The sequence below is a fragment of the Melospiza melodia genome, unplaced genomic scaffold, assembly GCF_035770615.1.
Source record: "Melospiza melodia melodia isolate bMelMel2 unplaced genomic scaffold, bMelMel2.pri scaffold_267, whole genome shotgun sequence".
NCBI classification, from domain to species: domain Eukaryota; kingdom Metazoa; phylum Chordata; class Aves; order Passeriformes; family Passerellidae; genus Melospiza; species Melospiza melodia.
In genome coordinates this window covers 12,917-34,932 of record NW_026948589.1, presented here as the reverse complement: position 1 = coordinate 34,932, position 22,016 = coordinate 12,917, and the positions used below count along the sequence as shown (strand labels likewise).

General features: G+C 42.7%; 2 long non-coding RNA genes across 5 annotated transcripts; both read right to left on the bottom strand.

The window, feature by feature from the left end:
* Positions 1-204: 204 nt before the first annotated feature.
* On the bottom strand, positions 205-21,384 carry LOC134433808 (uncharacterized). Of its 4 annotated transcripts, none has more exons than XR_010031732.1 (7): positions 21,367-21,384; positions 3,628-3,692; positions 2,946-3,009; positions 2,575-2,653; positions 2,180-2,255; positions 1,751-2,060; positions 205-1,410 (listed from the first exon to the last, which is right to left on the bottom strand). It is a non-coding gene; the product is annotated as an uncharacterized LOC134433808 (long non-coding RNA). The 4 variants fall into 4 exon arrangements; XR_010031731.1 differs by lacking the exon at positions 21,367-21,384 and adding an exon at positions 6,213-6,320; XR_010031730.1 differs by lacking the exon at positions 21,367-21,384 and adding an exon at positions 3,098-3,184 and having other exon boundaries at positions 3,628-3,981.
* On the bottom strand, positions 12,383-18,093 carry LOC134433805 (uncharacterized). Its single transcript, XR_010031726.1, has 3 exons — positions 15,430-18,093; positions 15,049-15,308; positions 12,383-14,940 (listed from the first exon to the last, which is right to left on the bottom strand). It is a non-coding gene; the product is annotated as an uncharacterized LOC134433805 (long non-coding RNA).
* Positions 21,385-22,016: the final 632 nt, after the last annotated feature.

Here is a 22,016-nt window from a genome sequence, read left to right as displayed (position 1 = left end):
AGTTTACATCCAAGCAAAAAGCAAAATTCCTGCACTCGTCCCTCCGATGCTCCTGTCAGATTCTCTGTTTCCCTCCACATCTTCTTACACTTTCAGTCCTCACGCTGTCCCGCCGTGATGAGTCTGACAGAAGAATTGGCACATGTTAACAGAGCATTTCCCTCCCTCCCTCCCTCTCTCCCTCCCTCCCTCCCTCCGCTTTCCTCAGCGCATTTCAATCCATCCCAGGCCTGCAGTGATGCACGCTCACCCCAACGCTCACAGCAAGCATGCAGCAGCTCAGGCTCACTCGGCTCCAGGGCCCAGAGCCTGCAGGCCCTGCAGCTGCCACACGGATGGACCTGGTTCCCTCCCCGGGTGCCCAGAGGGAAACCTGAGGGCAGGCGTCCACCCCGAGGGGGCACCCGCAGCCCCGGGCAGGCATGGAGTCGCCGGCTGCTCTCTGGGGACGACACCCTCCCTGCAGGCCACACTGCCTCGTCCTCTCCCTCCCTGGGGGACAGGCACCTCCAGGGTCTGTGACCAGCCCCCTTCCGTCAGCATCCAGGGGCTCTGTCAGAGCCAGAGGGCTCAATTCGTGGTGAGTACCGATGGCACGCAAATGGCAGCCCGAGGAAATCGTGTTCTGGTCTCTAAGTGCTTGGGACAGGGTCTGATTTTTTGTTTTGTACTTGTATGAAGATTAGTACAACAGGGCTCTGATGGATGACATGGCAACACAGAACTAAACACTCCTCGATAGGATTACATCGACTTCTAGGAAAAGACAAAAGCTTAGGACCCTTCTGAAATCTACTTTTAATCCAAAGCACGGGGATTGTCAGCATGCTGCACCTTCCAGCTTTTCAAAGCAGCTTCCCTCTCAAGACCAGGAAACATTGATTTCTACAGAAACAATGGGCAACCCCCAGGCTAATCTCAGCACTACTGTTTAATAGGGGACCTGCCAGCGTGCCAGTCCAGCTTCAAGTGTGCTTTACTTCAGTCTAACGTCCCCACAAAATTCTTCTCACATCTTCCAACCCTGAAATCTTATTTTCCCCTAAAGCTTCTCTTCATTAGCAATTTCCAAGTAACATGGTATTTTTACAACATTCAAAAATGTCATGCTGGACTGTGCTAGAGAGCAATCTGCAAATATAAGCTTAGCAAAGTTTGAATTGACTTGTCCAGAGATAAAACCTACAAGTGAACACCTACACCTGCCTACAAAGAGCTAACAAGCCCCTGGCAGCTGCCAGCATCAAAGCACAGCGGATGTTTCTAATACAGGGTAAGGATAACAACATCACCTTCTGTTCTCTCCAGCTTCTTTTCCCTGCAGTCATATTTTGCTTCTTATGATTTTTTTAGTCCCCGTATCTTCTTGGACAGCACCGAGCCCGACGACAAGGATACGAGAGTCTTTCCCTGCCGGACAGAGAGAACCAGGAAAACAGTTAAAATAAGAACAGGGCAGTTTGAAATTCATACTTGCAACGAGAAGCAGCGCCTAACCAACAGAACAAAAGTAAACAAAGCACGACACCTCCCTGGGGACAGAAGACTCACAAACTCTCCAGGATTCACAATTCTAGCGACCAAACCCTTCAGGACAGCAGCCAAGTGTCCCATGGGGTGGTGCTGCACCAAAGAACCATCTGAGAGGTTCCAAAGAGTGAAATGCACAATATTTTGCAAAGACAAAAAATGTTGCAAAATAACAAAAATACAATAGATGTAAACTACAGGGCAAGAGTACAAGTGTTACCTTTGGGAGCTGGAACCATCCAGGTGAGCCCCTGATAACTGGATCCTCACCAGAGTTTGAACCCTTCAGGACACAGAAGGGTTTTCCCCAGGAATTTCACAGACTGAGTTTTGACAGAAGCACGCTCGCCGGATCCTCAGAAACGTCACCCATTCTCCAGGTGTCTGGAGAGAACTGCAAATGGCTCTCACGTAGTTGGAGCTAGTTCTGTAAGGTCTCAGGGTGAATTTCACCAGATGCAACCAAACTGGGCAACTCCCAGTGGGACAGAAGGAACCCAAAGCTTGGGTAAGCAGAGCTGCAGCAAATACTGAGGAAACAAACATAACAGCGTAAAAAATAATAAACCATCCTTTTTTTTCTCTTGCTTTTGTTTTTTTTTTCTTATTCAGATCAGCATAGCAATTAAAGAGAAGGTGAAAAACTCACCATTACTGAACATTTCATCACCTGTAAGCTGAGCATCCTTAGCATAGGGGACTCCAAAGTTAAAATTCACCGATCCCTGGGAAATAAAGCCAAATATCGTATGGTAAAAAATCAAACAGCAGACATAAAAATTTGTTTCCGCTAAGGACTTTCAGGTACGTATGTATCTTTGCATTACACATTAGAACATACACTTTATACCATCACCTAATACATAATAATTTACCTTTAAATTTTGATAGTATAGCATGAATTTTTAACTTAAACTGGTGATCTATTATTATTCAGTTGGTGCCTAAAGTTATTTCTGCTGTCACGTTCAAAAAAACATGAATTTTTTTTACTGGAATGAGCAATTGATTTCAAAGTCATCACAAGCCCACCAAAACACAAACCTGGGTTCACCGGACGGGCCTGTGAGCTAGAAGTAGTTAGGCTTGTACTTCCCTCTTGTTCTTCCAGAACCAATAAATCCTGTCAACAAAACCAGGATCTTTAGCCCGCTGCTGTGAAAGATTCTACAAGGATGATGGTTTGATTTGTGTTTAGAAGTTTTGATTTGAAATGGCCAGTTCAATGGATAAAGACAGTTTACGTAGTATTACATTACTATTATTATTATTTCTATTATTATTTTTACTAGTACTACTGCTATTGTTATCACCTGCTACTGGAAGAAACAAACCAGTAGTACCTATACTTAATTACTTTTATTTCCAGAAAATAATAAAGAAAAAGAACCAAACCAAAAAAAGTCACTTCCTACCTTTTATATCAAGGGATGAAAAATTTCTCTTGGGCTCTTCTCCAATTTATCAAGACTCATAGCACTGAAAGGCAAACAAAACAGTGCTTTATAGAAGGCCAAGTGCACGTTTCAAGGCTGAACCACTAACTGATTGCAGTGACAGCACTTACAACATGAATCGTTCCCAGAGCCTCTGTGAAATGGAATGTTCTGTGGAACTGCCGTTTCTTTCCCAAAACACTAACTTCCAACACTTCCTAATCGTATTTTGTATTTTAAAACAAAAGAAGTTAGTGAGACTCTGTGAGGAGGTCAGGTTTAAATTTATTTCCTTCCAAAGCTCAGAGCTCTGTTCCATCACCCTTCCCTTTGGCTCTACACTGGATCATGGTGAGCAGTTGAGGAGTGCTCAAGAACCAATTCTATTTCTCTCTTTTTCTAGTTCTCTCTATTCCTAAATCATTCAAGACAAGTCAAATGAAAAATGACAAGTTCAGCATCAAAGTCACACTTTTCCCCTTTGTCTGGTCAACAACAGGCTCTAAATCCACTTATTGCTGCCTTCAAGGTTTAAGACTTGCAAAACCATTTTTACATGTTTTACAGGTTTATCATAAAACCCACAGAACGCAAGCTCTGAATTACAGGAAAAGGTACACAGGCAAATATCTAAAGGGATCACTTATTTGTAAATACATACCTTGATAGAGAGCGCACTGAGAACCTTTCCGCGGGACTCTAAGGGAGACGTATTTTCTCAGTACCCTGTAAACAAGAAAAGCTACGATATATTACAGGACATCCCCACTTTTTCTACATATTCAAATAGGATTTTTAATAAAAACAGTTCAGTTACAAAAGAAGGAAGAAAACCAAGCTAATTTTACTCAGCTGTATTTACTGCCGATTTAGAGAAAAATGCCGGGCCGCGTCGCCCGTTGCGTCACACGCCGCGCCAGCAGCAGGGCCTGCCGGGAGTTGGAGTCTCGGGCTGACAGCCACTCATGTGCCGCGATAGCCGTTGCGTCACACGCCGCGCCGGCAGCACGGCCTGCCGGGAGTTGGAGTCTCGGGCTGACAGCCACCGCTCCGTCCCCCGGGAGCCACCGGGACCTGCACTCCCTCCTGGGCATCAAACGGCTCCTTCGCCCCAGGGCGGGGAAGGACCTGAGGCAGCACCGCTCCTCCCCAATGCCCTCTCTTTTTCCCTCCAACTCTTTTTACTTTTTTCACCCTGTTTTTCACCACTTCCCTTCCCTCTTCCTCTCCTGCTTCCCTTCCTTCCCTTCCCCTTCCCCTTTCTTGTATTTCTGATCTTGGTTTTCCTTTCCACCTTTAGAATAAAAAAGCAGCAGTAGAAACTTTCAGGCTACCCGGGAGTAAAAAAAAAAAAATCCAAAACGAAAATGATTTAAAGAAAACTATTTATTCCCTGGGAGCCTGAAATTTTCTACTGCTGCACGTGACACAGAGCTTTTATTCCTTCTTATAGATAGTTGATATTTTATATATATTTATCGTTTATATTGATGTATTGTATTAATAACTATATATAATATGCACCTTATTCAAAAAATATACGGGAAATATTTTTTAAATTATTTACCATATCTACTGCTACAACTTATTTTTCCTTATATTTCTAATTTTTATATAAATCTTTAACGTGTTTATGATATATTTCTATACTCATATTTCTACCTTTATATTATTTGTATTTGTAATTTTTACACGAAAACCCCTGCTTCGGCAAAGAAAAAACAAAACCATCCATTATTTTAAACTACCTAAATGTTTTTTTATATTTGTATTTATCATAATATACAACAAATGATAGATAGAGATAGATAGATAGATAGATATATCACATCCGTATTTATATCTATTTTATATCCATTTCCTATAATATTTTTCATAAAATATATGCAGTATCACTTGTATTATATATTGTATCAATTTATGTTATTTTATATTTACAATTTATTATTAATTTTTGATATATCTGCATATAGTTGCAATACATTTATATATTTGTATTTTTGTTTGGGTTGTATTTACATTTATATTCTCTATTCATATATCTATAAACATACACAATACTCTATTAAAATTAGAATAACTTATTGTAACATATAATGACTCATGTTACATGTTAAATTTTAAAAATTGACCGAATATATAAAAATAAAATTGGCTCATTCCCATTGCTACACATCTATTTCTTTTGTTTCAATACAGTTAGAGTCATAACTGCATATTTAAAATCCAATTCCTAAATGAAATGACAGAACAAACAGCATCAAATTCCCACCAATATCTTCCAAAAACATCAAGATACCTCCAACAGCCAAACAAGTGTCAGCGAAAAAACAAAGAACACTCTTTTCAATAACAATTCTCATCACGACAGAAAAATGGAACCAAAATAAAAGAAAATCCTATAGAAACACACACAGCAAATTACAAAAAGTACTAAAAAAAAGTCAAACCAATCTACTAAACTCAAGACAGTGCCACTGACCCTGAACGACGTTACTAAAAAAAATAAAAAACAACAAAATTCTACCTCTACACTAACTCAAGGAATAAACAATCCTCTGTAAAAATAACTTTAAAACCTGAACTAATTAACAAAATGGAAAAACATCTCAACCACTAAAAACTAAGAAATTAACTACCCAAATAAATAAATACTTTAAAAACCCACCATATAAATACCCAAAAAAACCCCTGATAAACAATACGCAAATACATTAAAAGACAACAACAACAACAACAACAAAAAAGGAAAATAAAGAAAGCAACAACAAGAATAATACCAAAAACCAAATAAACTGAAATCTGCAACAAAAAACTTATTCCCAACTGAATAAACCCATAGTGCCTCAAGCTATCAAAATAAAAATACCACCTAGAAACAAACACAAAGACTAAAGACAAACGTAACCATAAACAATGTCCCCCAAATTACCCGTAACCATAAAACATACACTACAATCAAACAAACCAAACAAATAAAAGCCCTGGAAGACGATAAACACACATGCAATTATCGAGATTAAAAACCCGCTGCTATGAAGGACAGGACGCTTCCCCAAGCCCCCCAAAACAAACACTACACACTCACGCTAATAAAAGCCACCGCAACAGAATTAAAATGCGAACCGCTGCTTCGCGCTACGACCCGTAAAAAACATTGCGCGCCCTTCTAAACATAATACCCCGGCAAAAAAATATATATCCGACTACAAAACTCAATCCAAAACAAACCATTATCATCCCTACCGGCACCGAGAACCGTGCCCACTCAGGAAGAACACCGTATCCCTTAGCGGACACCCGCTGCAAACCGAACCCAGCGATGCCATCAACGCCTCCAAAGCGCCTCCGAGCCACGGCACCGCCGAACTTGGAGCGGCCGAACCCCGCGCTCGCTGCCGGCCCCGGACGGAGCGCGGCTCCCGGCAGGAAAGCGGCTCCTGCGGCGGCTGCTCCGGCACGCGGGGCCGGCGCCGTCCCGGGGAGCCCCGCCCGCTGCCCCTGCCCGGCGGGGCCGGCACCGGGCCCGGGGCTACCGGCGGCGCCCGAGCCCCGCGCCCGGAGCGGACGGAGCGGCCGGCACCGCCCGGGCCGGCGCAGCAGCGCCCGCGCCGCCTCTGCCGCCCTTGGCCGGCCCGGCCCGGCTCCGCTCGGCTCCGCACGGCTCGCACCGGCGCGGCTCCGCCACTGCCGCCCTCGGCCGGCCCGGCCGCGCCGAATCCCCCGTGCGCCCCGGCAGCTGCCCGGGCCGTGCCAGCAGCGCTCCCGAGCGGGAACGTTCCGGGCCGGGCCGCGGGCACGAGGAGCGCCCTCCAATGCAGCGGCACAGCCCCATTGCAGCCCTGCAAACGCTGCCGGAGCTGCGGCTTCCCGCAAGCCAACCCCGAAACCGCAGACGGGGCGCACCTCACTTCAACAAGGGCAAAGAAATGTGTTCTCCCCTAAAATTTCACCCCCTAGAAGAGCAGAAAAGTAGGGGCGCTCCCCAAATGAAAGCCTTCGACTGATGGGAAAGGGCGATTTCGACCTCCATTCAAACCCTTGAAAAGGAGGGACACCAGGGCTGCCCCCGCCATTTAAACCCGAGGGTGGTGCAAATGGGGTGGCTGCCTTCAAATCAAACCCATAATGCCACAAGAATACTTTTCCCATTCCCCTTAGAATAGAACGCAGGGATTCCCTGTCACCCCCGGGATACCCCAACAGCCTGCAAAAGGCAGCTTTTCCTGCAATCAACACCCTTAAAACCACAAGTCAAGAGGGATCCCCTCAGGTCAAACGCAGACAATAAGAGAAGAGGAGCTGCTTCCTTCTCCTTAATCCCTTTTGTCCTCGCAAGCTCCATTTTTGTTCCTGGGGATCCGGGGAGGGACTGGCAAGATGAAATTGCAAAGGGGAAGGAGAAAATTCCCCGCTCCAAACCCACACGGGCTCACCTGTTCGGCTGCTGCTCCCCGGCACAAAGATTCGTCCCTCGGCGCCTCCTTTAAGCGATGCTCCACGTACCCAAGCGCGGATCCAGGTGGTGCCCCCGACCCTGTGGGAAGCTCCCGCAGTCCTTCCATGAGACAGCGCCGGGAGCGCCCCATAAACCCCTCCACTCAGCAGCTCCGTGCAAAAGGGAGCTGAGGCAAAGCCTCCCCCTAAAACAGCCTCGCCCCGGCAGGAGCCGGCCCCTCATCATCCTCACACTCACACCTGGGCTGCTCCGAGCCCCCATCATCCTCACAGCTCATACCTGGGCTGCTCCGAGACCCCATTATCCTCACACTCACACCTGGGCTGCTCCGAGCCCCCATCATATATTTTTCATATTTATATTCGCATTTATATTTAGAATTTATATTACTCTATAATAAAAATTATATTATATATTGCATCTCTTCATGTTACTTGCATAGATTTCTATTTCTATTCATAGTTTGGTATTATATCTTTATATCTCTATATATTTATTATATATTTCTGTATGTCGATTTACATTTCTATAGTACTTATATTATTTAAAATAAAACCCCTGCCTCTAACGAAATAAAAAGCAAAGACACCCCTTTCTTTAAAACACATTTAAAAGTTTAAAAATAATTTTGTTTGTCATAATTCTATTCACATCTATATTTGTAATTTTCGTTTGTTATATTTATAGATATTATATATATTGGAGAGAATACCTTTTTATATAATAACATATAGATTCTTTTGACACAATAGATTTCTTTTACTTATATTTATATGTATTAAATATTTATTGATATCGACATATATATGATATATTTGCATTTCTAGTTTTATATTTTTTATGAAATCTCCAGCCCATACCCCAATAAAAGCCAAACAATCCCCAATTTATTTAAACTATATTTAAACATAAATCCTGTCACGGCTGCATTGCACAGCAGTGCCCCAAGCTAATCTGACACTTGTTCATCCCCTGGACCTGAAACTGAACCCGCTCACCTTGATCGCACCTGGCAGAACCATTTTCGTACCTTTTTCTGGCACGTCTTGGTTTTGTTTTCTTTTGTCTTGAGTTTTTGTGGCCTTTATTGCCTCTCTTTTTTTCTGGCACTTCTTGGGGTTTTTTCTTCGTTTCTTCTTGCCCATCTTGGTGTTTTTTCTGGTTTTTCCTTGCCCCCCTTGGGGGTTTTTTTCAGTTTTTTTTTTTTTTTTTCCTGGGTTTTCCTTTTCTGGATTTTTTCTTTGCCATCTTGGTTTTTTGTTGCGATTTTTTTTTCTTGCCCATCTTGGGGTTTTCCTCTGGTCTGTTTTCAGGGATTTTTCTTGCCCATCTTCGTTTTTTTTTTTTTTTTTTGTTGGTTTTTCTTTTCTTTTCTTCTTCTATTTTTTTTCCCCCTAGGTTTCTCCTTGCCCTCCTGGTTTTTGGGTTTTTTTATCTTCTTATCTTCCTTCCTTCCTTCCTTCCTTCCTTCCTTCCTTCCTTCCTTCCTTCCTTCCTTCCTTCCTTCCTTCCTTCCTTCCTTCCTTCCTTCCTTCCTTCCTTCCTTCCTTCCTTCCTCTCCTTCCTTCCTCTCCTTCCTCTCCTTCCTTCTTTTTTCCTTTCATTTCCTTTCCTTATTTTCTTTTTTTCTTTTTCTTTCTTTCTTTCCCTGCATTTCTAATCTTGGTTTTCCTTTCTAGCTTTAGAATAAAAAAGCAGCAGTAGTAACTTTCAGGCTACCTGGGAGTAAAAAAACCTCCAAAACGAAAATGATTTAAAGAAAACGATTTATTCCCTGGGAGCCTGAAATTTTCTACTGCTGCACATGACATAGAGCTTTTATTCCTTTTTATAGATAGTTGATATTTTATACTTTATACAGCGCCCCCTGCCGTGTGCACCGGCGCTCTGCAGGCACAGCGATCCCTGCCGTCTGCACAGGCGCACTGCATGCAGAGCGCTGCGGCGTCGTTCGGTTCTGTTTAATGAAACTCGGCTGAATTCGGCGTGGTTCGGCTCTTGGTCTAAACTCGTTTCAGTTCGGCTCTTCGGCTAAACTCGGTCGTATTCGGCACATTGTCTAAATGCGGCTCAAGTCGGCTACACTCGGCTATCGGTTCCAGTCGGCTATCATCGGCTCTTGGTGTAAACTCGGCTGTTTTCGGCCGCACTGGGCTCTTCGGCTCAACTCGGCTGTTTTCGGCCACACTCGGCTCTTCGGTGAAACACGGCTGTTTTCGGCCGCACTCGGCTCTTCGGGGAAACTCGGCTTTTTCCGGCCACACTCGGCTCTTCGGGGAAACTCGGCTCTTTCCGGCCACACTCGGCTCTTCGGGGAAACTCGGCTCTTTCCGGCCACACTCGGCTCTTCGGGGAAACTCGGCTCTTTCCGGCCACACTCGACTCTTCGGCTCTTCGGAACTATTCGGCCCGGCTCGGCTCCCTCAGGGCGGGAAAGCGGACGTGAGAGGACCCCGGCACAGCGAGGCGTTTACCCAGATGCCTCTCACAAACCCGCCAAAATACGCCCGCCCGCGGAGCCCCTGAGCCCACAGCATGTCTCGGGTACACATGAAACGCCACAGAAAAATCCGTCGGGGCCGCCATGACGTCGGTATTCCGTGCAGGCAGTGCAGTTAAACACCCACACGGTCCTCCACTTCCCCGCCCTTTTCGCCGCCATGCTGAGAAGGTCAAACAAAACTCCGCGACATCGCCCACGCGCCACTCCCAAGCTGGCCGCCTCTAGCTGCACGCCTGCAGTACCGCGCTCTGCCCACAAGGCGGCAGCACTGCCGCCCGCCCCAGCCGGGGGCGCAGCGCGCCTCGGGGCTGCGGCAGCGAAGGCGGCAAAAAAGAACAGGGGCGACCCCCGCCGAAAACTGCTCTGAAATAAATGCCCCAAAACAACCGGGAAGAGGGAAAAAAACCGTCTGCCTCTAATCTAATAGGATAAAAGACAAAACAAAACACAACACAACACAAAAAAATTATTAAAAAAAATATTTAAATATTTTTAAAAATATTTTTTCATATTAATATTCACATTTCTATTTACAACGTATATTGATGTACACTGTCCATTTATACATTTCTTTTTATAAATACATTTCTATTCCATATTGCATATATCCCTAAAACTTAAATTTATTTGTATATTTTTATAAATATTTTCACATAGTAAGTATACATTTCTGTTACGATTTTTACTTCGGTAACACTTGGATTATTTAAAATAAAACCTTTGCCTCCATCCACATTAATGCCAAAAAGAACCCCTTTCTTCCAAACTGTACTTAAATATTTTATAAAATTATATTTTTCAGGTTCATATTCACATTTACATTTAAAATGTATACTTATGTATACTGTTATTTGTATTCTTCATTACATCACTTCCTATTATTTGTATTTATTTATATTTTGTGTTTATATATATATTTATATCTTGATTGTATATCTCAATATTTAGAAATATATAACAATATCTACATTCATACTATTTAAAATAAAAACCCTGCCTCTAACACAACAATAAAAAAAAACCGAACCCTTTCTTTTAAAAAATATTTAAATAGATTTTATCCTAATGTTCAATTGTTATATTCATATTTGTATTTATAATGTATATTAATGTATATTGCTTACTTATATATTTATCTTTACCAATGTCAATTTATAAATAAATTTATATTCTATATTACATCCGATGCGAGTAGGTATTTATATTTTTTATATTTTTTTATTCATATTTTTATATGGATTAAATATTTCTGCGTCAAGATTTTTACTTCTGGAACACGTATAATATTCAAATTAAAAACCCTGCCTCTACTTAAATAAAAGCCAAAACATTCCATTTCTTTTAAACTATATTTACATATTTTTATATTTATATTCCCATTTATAATTTATATTGCCATTTAATGTTATTTATATTCCATGCCACAACTCCTCATATTACTTACATATATTTATATTTAAATTTATATTCATAGTTTAGCAATTTCTCTTTATATATTTATTATATATTTCTATCTTAAGATCCACATTTCTATATTGCTTATATTATTTAAAATAAAACTCCTGCCTCTAACCAAATAAAAACCAAGGACACCCCTTTATTTGAACCAGATTTAAAATTTACGAAGTAAATTTATTTTTCAAAATTATAATGATATTTATATGGATATTTTTATTTATTTTATGCATAGATTTTATCTATATTAGAGGGAATACCTTCTAATATAATCATAGATATATATTTTCTGTATTATACATATTTTCTTACTTATATTTGTTTAAATTAAATATGTATAGATATTTGTATTTCTATATATATTTGTATATCTGAATTTATATTTTATTGCTATCATTTAAAAACCCCAGCCTATACCCTAATAAAACTGCCCAATTTACTTTAACTCTATTTAAATATTTTTATATTTACAATCTATATTTATATATCTTTGTGTATATATATATAAAATAGACTATCATTTATCTATATGATAACATGTTACAATTATATACCATATATTATAGTTTTATGTATGTATCTGTTATCTATATTTATGTTTACCACTCTAATGTTATATTTATTTTTAAATGTATATTTATTTCTATTTTCATCTCTACATTAAACCATGTCAGTTCATTAACCCGACGCACCAGAGCCACAACAATACTGTACCTTTGTCAGCACCGGCACGCAGCACACGCCCATCCCATCGCAGCACAGCAAAACAAAACCTATTTCTGTTACTAACGGAACAAACATCCCACAACGTCACTGAACCCTAATAAAAACTCAAATAAACCTAACTGTAAATAAATTTTAAATCCCACTATAAAGTAGCCCAAAACCTCCGCACATGCTCATCATAAACTTCCTCCTAAACCAGTATCTCAAAAACCCCAAAAAACTCAAACACACCCTGAAAATGACACAACTGCTAATAAAAACAAACACTCATTAAAAATTAAATCAAACCAACGCACTAGACTCAAAACTGCACAACTGACCCTAAACATTACTAAAAAAAGTCCCCAAAGCTCTACCTTTATGTTAATGCACAAATAATAACATGTAATCTATAAAAGTTATTTCAAAAAATTAAAAAAAATAATTAAAACCATGAAAATAAAAAACCTAAACTATTAAAATATTAAAAAATATCACTACCTAAATTAAAAAACATATTGCCTATAAAAACCCACCATATAAATGCCCCTGTCCCAAAAAATAAAAATAAAAAAAGCTATTGAACCACAAAGAAATCAGAACTTAGGAACACCAAAACCATAATGTTCAAGAACTCACACCACATCCCTTATCATACACCAACTACAAACAAGATAAAGCAATACAATGAATTCTTAAAAACCACCTTAAAACCACTACATTGAAAAACATTTCAAAAATTAAAAACTGCATCTAACAAAAGCCATCTAATAAATTCACACCCAAAACTCCAGCAGCCCAGCTGGCCCTACCAAAGCTCTAGGTTCATACATACAGTAAACAAAACCAAAATCCCAGTAATACCCATCAGAAATCTATGAAAGAACCCTACTGAAATTAATCCTGCCTCAAATACAAACCAACCCATCCAGAAAGTCAGCTTCACTCAAAAAACAATTTACACAGAGTTAATAATACCAAGAAATGAAACAACACACCATATACCACCAATGAATATCATAGTGAAGGAAAAAAAAAACACTACATTTTTTCCTTTTTGTTTTTTAAACTAACTTCTTTTATTAGCTAGAACAAAAGATTTTGCCAGGACTGTAGCAACAACTTCTTTTTCTTCTTCTCCTTCTAAAATGTCCCTTCTCACTCCCAAATTCCTCTCAACTCCTGAGTTTACATCCAAGCAAAAAGCAAAATTCGTGCACTCGTCCCTCCGATGCTCCTGTCAGATTCTCTGTTTCCCTCCACATCTTCTTACACTTTCAGTCTTCACGCTGTCCCGCCGTGATGAGTCTGACAGAAGAATTGGCACATGTTAACAGAGCATTTCCCTCCCTCCCTCTGCTTTCCTCAGCGCATTTCAATCCATCCCAGGCCTGCAGTGATGCACGCTCACCCCAACGCTCACAGCAAGCATGCAGCAGCTCAGGCTCACTCGGCTCCAGGGCCCAGAGCCTGCAGGCCCTGCAGCTGCCACACGGATGGACCTGGTTCCCTCCCCGGGTGCCCAGGGGAAACCTGAGGGCAGGCGTCCACCCCGAGGGTGCACCCGCAGCCCCGGGCAGGCATGGAGTCGCCGGCTGCTCTCTGGGGACCAGACCCTCCCTGCAGGCCACACTGCCTCGGCCTCTCCCTCCCTGGGGGACAGGCACCTCCAGGGTCTGTGACCAGCCCCCTTCCGTCAGCATCCAGGGGCTCTGTCAGAGCCAGAGGGCTCAATTCGTGGTGAGTACCGATGGCACACAAATGGCAGCCTGAGGAAATCGTGTTCTGGCCTCTAAGTGCTTGGGACAGGGTCTGATTTTTTGTTTTGTACTTGTATAAGATTAGTACAACAGGGCTCTGATGGATGACATGGCAACAGAGAATTAAAAACTCCTCGACAGGATTACATCAACTTCAAGGAAAAGACAAAAGCTTAGGACCCTTCTGAAATCTACTTTTAATCCAAAGCACGGGGATTGTCAGCATGCTGCACCTTCCAGCTTTTCAAAGCAGCTTACCTCTGAAGACCAGGAAACATTGATTTCTACAGAAACAATGGGCAACCCCCAGGCTAATCTCAGCACTACTGTTTAATAGGGGACCTGCCAGCGTGCCAGTCCAGCTTCAAGTGTGCTTTACTTCAGTCTAACGTCCCCACAAAATTCTTCTCACATCTTCCAACCCTGAAATCTTATTTTCCCCTAAATCTTCTCTTCATTAGCAATTTCCAAGTAACATGGTATTTTTACAACATTCAAAAATGTCATGCTGGACTGTGCTAGAGAGTAATCTGCAAATATAAGCTTAGCAAAGTTTGAATTGACTTGAACAGAGAAAAAACCTACAAGTGAACACCTACACCTGCCTACAAAGAGCTAACAAGCCCCTGGCAGCTGCCAGCATCAAAGCACAGCGGATGTTTCTAATACAGGGTAAGGATAACAACATCACCTTCTGTTCTCTCCAGCTTCTTTTCCCTGCAGTCATATTTTGCTTCTTATGATTTTTTTAGTCTCTGTATCTTCTTGGACAGCACCGAGCCCGATGACAAGGATACGAGAGTCTTTCCCTGCCGGACGGAGAGAACCAGGAAAACAGTTAAAAAAAGAACAGGGCAGTTTGAAATTCGTACTTGCAACGAGAAGCAGCGCCTAACCAACAGAACAAAAAGTAAACAAAGCATGGTACCTCCCTGGGGACAGAAGACTCACAAACTCTCCAGGATTCACAATTCTAGCGACCAAACCCTTCAGGACAGCAGCCAAGTGTCCCATGGGGTGGTGCTGCACCAGAGAACCATCTGAGAGGTTCCAAAGAGTGAAATGCACAATATTTTGCAAAGACAAAAAATCCTGCAAAATAACAAAAATACAATAGATGTAAACTACAGGGCAAGAGTACAAGTGTTCACTTTAAGAGCTGGAACCATCCAGGTGAGCACCTGATAACTGGATCCTCACCAGAGTTTGAACCCTTCAGGACACAGAAGGGTTTTCCCCAGGAATTTCACAGACTGAGTTTTGATAGAAGCACGCTCGCCGGATTCTCAGAAATGTCGCCCATTCTCCAGGTGTCTGGAGAGAACTGCAAATGGCTCTCACGTAGTTGGAGCTGGTTCTGTAAGGTCTCAGGGTGAATTTCACCAGATGCAACTGAATTGGGCAACTCCCAGTGAGACAGAGGGAACCCAAAGCTTGGGTAAGCAGAGCTGCAGCAAATACTGAGGAAACAGACATAACAGGGTAAAAATAATAAAACTATTGCTTTTTCTTTAATCTTGCCTTTTTTTTTTTTTTTTATTCAGATGAGCAAAACAATGAAGGAGAAGGTGAAAAACTCACCATTACTGAACATTTCATCATCTCTAAGCTGAGCATCCTTAGCATAGAGGACTCCAGAGTTAAAATTCACTGATCCCTGGGAAATAAAACCAAATATATGACAAACAGTCAAACAGAAGGCGTAAAAATTTGTTTCCTCTACGGACTTTCAAGTACGTATCTTTGTATATATCCTACACATTACAACATACACTTTACACCATCTCCTAATATATAATAATTTACCTTTAAACTTTGATAGTATAGTGTGGAGAAATGGCTCCATGACAGAGGTCACGCAGACATTCGCTCGTTAGCCGACCAGGAGCTGGGAAAGTACCGAACACAGGTATTTTTGAGTTTTGCACCTGCAAGATAGCGTGTGCCTGGGCCTAGCTGGGTAGGATAACAAGTAGACAGAGAGACGTGGGAAATAGGGAATGTAGGCCCAAAGGAATGAGGAAGAGTTGATGGTATAGTTTAACCAATAGATCGCTTGGCTTACAGAATATTCATAAGCTTATTATGTGCTGTATAAGTGTCTGATACTCTCTGCAATAAACATAGCTTGCTGATCTCATATTGAGTGTCCGAGTCTTCCCTCACCCAAGAGTATAGCATAAAATTATTAACTAAAATTGGTGATCTATTATTATTATTAAGTTGTGCTTAAAGTTATTTTTGCTGTCATGCTCAAAACAATTTTTTTTTTTTTACTGTAATGAATGAGCAATTGATCTCAAAGTCATCACAAGCCCATCAAAAAAACAAAGCTCTATTCACCGGGCAGGTCTGTGAGCTAGAGGGTAGTTAGGCTTGTACTTACCTCTTGCTGTTCATGAACCAATAAATCCTGTCAACAAAACCAGGATCTTTAGCCCACTCCTATTAAAGATTCTACAAGGATGATGGTTTGATTTGTGTTTAGAAGTTTAGATTTAAAATGGCCAGTTCAATGGATAAATAAAGACAGTTGAAGTAGTATTACTTTACTATTATTATTATTATTATTATTGGTATTAGTATTATCAGCTACTGGAAGAAACAAACCAGTAGTATCTATACTTAATTACTTCTATTTCCAGAAAACAATAAAGAAAAAGAACCAAACCAGAAAAAGTCACTTCCTACCTTTTGTATCTCAGGATGATGAATTTCTCTTGGGCACTTCTCCAATTTATCAAGACTCATAGCACTGAAAGGCAAACAAAACAGTGCTTTATAGAAGGCCAAGTGCACGTTTCAAGGCTGAACCACCAACTGATTGCAGTGACAGCAGTTACAACATGAATCAGTCCAAGGGCCTCTCTTAAATGGAATGGAATGTTTTGTGGAACTGCCATTTCTTTCCCAAAATACTAACTTCCAACACTTCCTAAACTTATTTTGCATTTTAAAAACAGAAATTAGTAAGACTCTGTGTGGACATCAGGTTTATTTCCTTCTAATGCACAGAGCTCTGTTCCATCATCCTTCACTTTGGCTCTACACAGAATCATGGTGAGCTTTTTAGGAGTGCTCAATAATCAATTCTATTTCTTTTCCTAGTTCTCTCTCTTCTTCAATAATTAAAGGCAAGTCAAATGAAAAATGACAAGTTCAGCATCAGAGTCACACTTTTCCCCTTTGTCTGCTCAAGAACAGGCTTTAAATCCACTTATTGCTGCCTTCAACGATTCAGACTTGCAAAACCATTCTTACATGTTTTACAGGTTTATCATAAAACCCACAGAACACAAGCTCTGAATTACAGGAAAAGGTACACAGGCAAATATCTAAACTGATTACTTATTTGAAAACACATACCTTAATTCAGATTGCACCCAGAATGTTTCCGTGGGACACTAAGGGAGACATATTTTGTGAGTACCCTGTAAACGAGAAAAGCTAGCATAGATTACAGGACATACTCACTTTTTCTGCATATTCAGATAGAATTATTAATAAAAACAATTAAGTTTAAAAAGAAGGAAGATAACCAAGGTAATTTTACTCAGCTATATTTACTCCCGATTTAGAGAAAAAAAAAAAGGCCCGGGTGCTGCAAAGAAAAAAAAAGTGAACCACAAACGCTTACAGTAGAATTTTAAAACAATCGCTTGGATAAAAGAATCTTATGGAACGTGAAGTAGAAAAAAAGTGAAACCACTATCAGACCTGCCTATTTTCTCACCAGTGTACAAGAAAATCCTAAAAGCAGTATGAAGTCACTGCCTAAAACCGGTCATGGGATGTAACCAAGAACAATTTAGGCATTTGCTAATCTAGACAGAAACCTTTTCTGGATGCTAGTGTCAAATCACAAGTTTTGTCTTTCAGAAGCTCGACAATGCTGGAAAGCATTTTCCCTGGGGCTCGGGAGGGCAGGGGCGGAAGGGGGGGTGGCTTTGCAGCTCGCACCTGTGCCATCCGAAGCACACAGCCCGCCCGCTCCCTGCGCTGGGCATTCTCCCGGCCATCTCTGGGTGTCCCGCTCAGCGCCGCTCCATCCGCTGTCACGGCACAAAGAGCCACGAGCACTAACGCAGGCAGCAGCCCCGTCATGCCGGCGATACCGCAGCGCTCCCTGCTCGCAGCGCCCAACACGCGGCGGAGCCGCCTCCGCCCGCAGCACCGGCAGCAGCCCGAGGGAGACGGCTGCAGCTCGGGGGCTCCTCCGGCGCCTCCGCCAGCCCGAGGGCGGCCGCCCCACCGGGACCGCGGGAGCACCCGGCGCCGCTCGCCCGGGGCGGCTCCTGCAGCTCCCGGCCCGCGGCAGCAAAGCACCGCCTCGCCCTCCGCCATCGGCGGGCGGCAGCGCCCCCGCCCCCGGCACCGCTGTGTGCGGCCGAGGAACCGGGCGGACGCTCCTTCCGCGCTGCTCAGCTCCGCGCGGGCGGCCAGACGGAGGCTGCGCTCCTCCAGCGTCGCTGTCCCGCGCGGGAGAGGCGCCGGCAGCTGCGCGCGCACAGCCCCGCGCGACCGCCTGGCACGCCAGCCACTCATGTGCCGCGTCGGCCGTTGCGTCACACGCCGCGTCGGTAGCACGGCCTGCCGGGAGTTGTAGTCTCGGGCTGACAGCCACCGCTCCGTCCCCCGGGAGCCACCGGGACCTGCACTCCCTCCTGGGCATCAAACGGGTCCTTCGCCCCAGGGCGGGGAAGGACCTGAGGCAGCACCGCTCCTCCCGAATGCCCTCTCTTTTTCCTTCCAACTCTTTTTACTTTTTTCACTCTGTTTTTCACCACTTCCCTTCCCTTTTCCTTTTCCCTTTCCCTTCCCTTTCCTTTCCCCTTTCTTGTATTTCTAATCTTGGTTTACCTTTCCACCTTTAGAATAAAAAAGCAGCAGTAGAAACTTTCAGGCTACCCGAGAGTAAAAAAAAAACTCTGCAAAACGAAAATGATTTAAAGAAAACTATTTATTCCCTGGGAGCCTGAAATTTTCTACTGCTGCACGTGACACAGAGCTTTTATTCCTTCTTATAGATAGTTGATATTTTATATAAATTTATAGTTTATATTGATGCATTATATTAATAACTATATATAATATGCACCTTATTCAAAAAATATACGGGAATTATTTTTTAAATTATTTACCATATCTACTGCTACAACTTATTTTTCCTTATATTTCTAATTTTTATATAAATCTTTAATGTGTTTATGATATATTTCTATACTTATATTTCTACCTTTATATTATTTGTATTTGTAATTTTTACACTAAAACACCTGCTTTGGCAAAGAAAAAACAAAACCATCCATTATTTTAAACTACCTAAATTTTTTTTATATTTATATTTATCATAATATACAACAAATGATAGATATAGATAGATAGATAGATACATATATCACATACATATTTATATCTATTTTATATCCATTTCCTATAATATATTTAATAAAATATATGCAGTATTACGTGTATTATATACTTTACAATTCATGTTATTTTACATTTACAATTTATTATTAATTTTTGATATATCTGCATATAGTTGCAATACATTTATATATTTGTATTTTTGTTTGGGTTGTATTTACATTTATATTCTCTATTCATATATCTATAAACATACACAATACTCTATTAAAATTAGAGTAACTTATTGTAACATATAATGACTTATGTTACATGTTAAATTTTAAAAATTGACCGAATATATAAAAATAAAATTGGCCCATTCCCATTGCTACACATCTATTTCTTTTGTTTCAATATAGTTAGAGTCATAATTGCATATTTAAAATCCAATTCCTAAATGAAATGACAGAACAAACAGCATCAAATTCCCACCAATATCTTCCAAAAACATCAAGATACCTCCAACACCCAAACAAGTGTCAGCGAAAAAACAAAGAACACTCTTTTCAATAACAATTCTCATCACGACAGAAAAATGGAACCAAAATAAAAGAAAATCCTATAGAAACACACACAGAAAATTACAAAAAGTACTAAAAAAAAGTCAAACCAATCTACTAAACTCAAGACAGTGCCACTCACCCTGAACGACGTTACTAAAAAAAAATAAAAAACAACAAAATTCTACCTCTACACTAACTCAAAGAATAAACAATCCTCTGTAAAAATAACTTTAAAACCTGAACTAATTAACAAAATGGAAAAACATCTCAACCACTAAAAACTAAGAAATTAACTACCCAAATAAATAAATACTTTAAAAACCCACCATATAAATACCCATGTTTCCAAAAAAAACCCTGATAAACAATACGCAAATACATTAAAAGACAACAACAACAACAACAAAGGAAAATAAAGAAACCAACAACAAGAATAATACCAAAAAACAGATAAATCTGCAACAAAAAAATTATTCCCCACTGAATAAACCCATAGTGCCTCAAGCTATCAAAATAAAAATACCACCTAGAAACAAACACAAAGACTAAAGACAAACGTAACCATAAACAATGTCCCCCAAATTACCCGTAACCATAAAACATACACTACAATCAAACAAACCAAACAAATAAAAGCCCTGGAAGACGATAAACACACATGCAATTATCGAGATTAAAAACCCGCTGCTATGAACGACACGACGCTACCCCAAGCCCCCCAAAACAAACACTACACACTCACGCTAATAAAAGCCACCGCAACAGAATTAAAATGCGAACCGCTGCTTCGCGCTACGACCCGTAAAAACCATTGCGCGCCCTTCTAAACATAATACCCCGGCAAAAAAATATATATCCTGTTATGAACAAAAACTCGGTTAATATTTTTTATGAGAAAAAGTTTCAAAAAGGCAGCCAGACCACTGGCCCTGCCCAAGTTCTGTGTGTTTTGTTATTGTAATCACGGGTCGTTGTCGTTAATGGTTGTTTTTGTATTAGTAAAAGCCCTGGCCGGGGCGAGGTAATGGCCCTTCTCCTGGGTGGGGACCTTGCCCGAAGCTAAGTTGTACCTTTCCCAGAATAGTGAAGACACCTGAGAAGGTGGGGGGGGGGTTATGCAAAGTGACTCGCAAGACCAGAATGCTTTGTGAGACCCCCATCTCCAAACTCATGGAGAAACCCCAAAAACAACGAGCCACCTAAGAGTTGAGAGACTAGAGTGATGTCTGGACGTGAGGAACCGAGTGCTGAGCCTGCAGAGACGCAGAACACCTTCGGACCCTCTCGCCCTGACCATGGGAGTTGACCCCGGAGCTGAGACCAGGCCGACTGAGTGAGAGAAACCAACATCTGACACCATCTTATGGGATCAGGAGACCCAAAAAGGCTCCCAAGAGGATCTGATCCCCAGCTCTGCCCCTGGTGGACAGAGCTGCGCATATCCTCCTCCTCTGAGTCGCCCTCGGAGACGACGGACGCTGCAGACCCGTCGAGCCGCCCAATCCTGAGCTGATCACTTTTTAATAAAGGCATTACACAGGAGAAGAAGTCTCCTGGCCCTGTTTATTTCATATCCGACTACAAAACCCAATCCGAAACGAACCTTTATCATCTCTACCGGCACCGAGAACCGTGCCGCTCAGAAGAACACCATATCCCTTAGCGGACACCCGCTGCAAACCGAACCCAGCGATGCCATCAACGCCTCCAAAGCGCCTCCGAGCCACGGCACCGCCGAACTTGGAGCGGCCGAACCCCGCGCTCGCTGCCGGCCCCGGACGGAGCGCGGCTCCCGGCAGGAAAGCGGCTCCTGTGGCGGCTGCTCCGGCACGCGGGGCCGGCGCCGCCCCGGGGAGCCCCGCCCGCTGCCCCTGCCCGGCGGGGCCGGCACCGGGCCCGGGGCTACCGGCGGCGCCCGAGCCCCGCGCCCGGAGCGGACGGAGCGGCCGGCACCGCCCGGGCCGGCGCAGCAGCGCCCGCGCCGCCTCTGCCGCCCTTGGCCGGCCCGGCCCGGCTCCGCTCGGCTCCGCACGGCTCGCACCGGCGCGGCTCCGCCACTGCCGCCCTCGGCCGGCCCGGCCGCGCCGAATCCCCCGTGCGCCCCGGCAGCTGCCCGGGCCGTGCCAGCAGCGCTCCCGAGCGGGAACGTTCCGGGCCGGGCCGCGGGCACGGGCAGCGCCCTCCAATGCAGCGGCACAGCCCCATTGCAGCCCTGCAAACGCTGCCGGAGCTGCGGCTTCCCGCAACCAACCC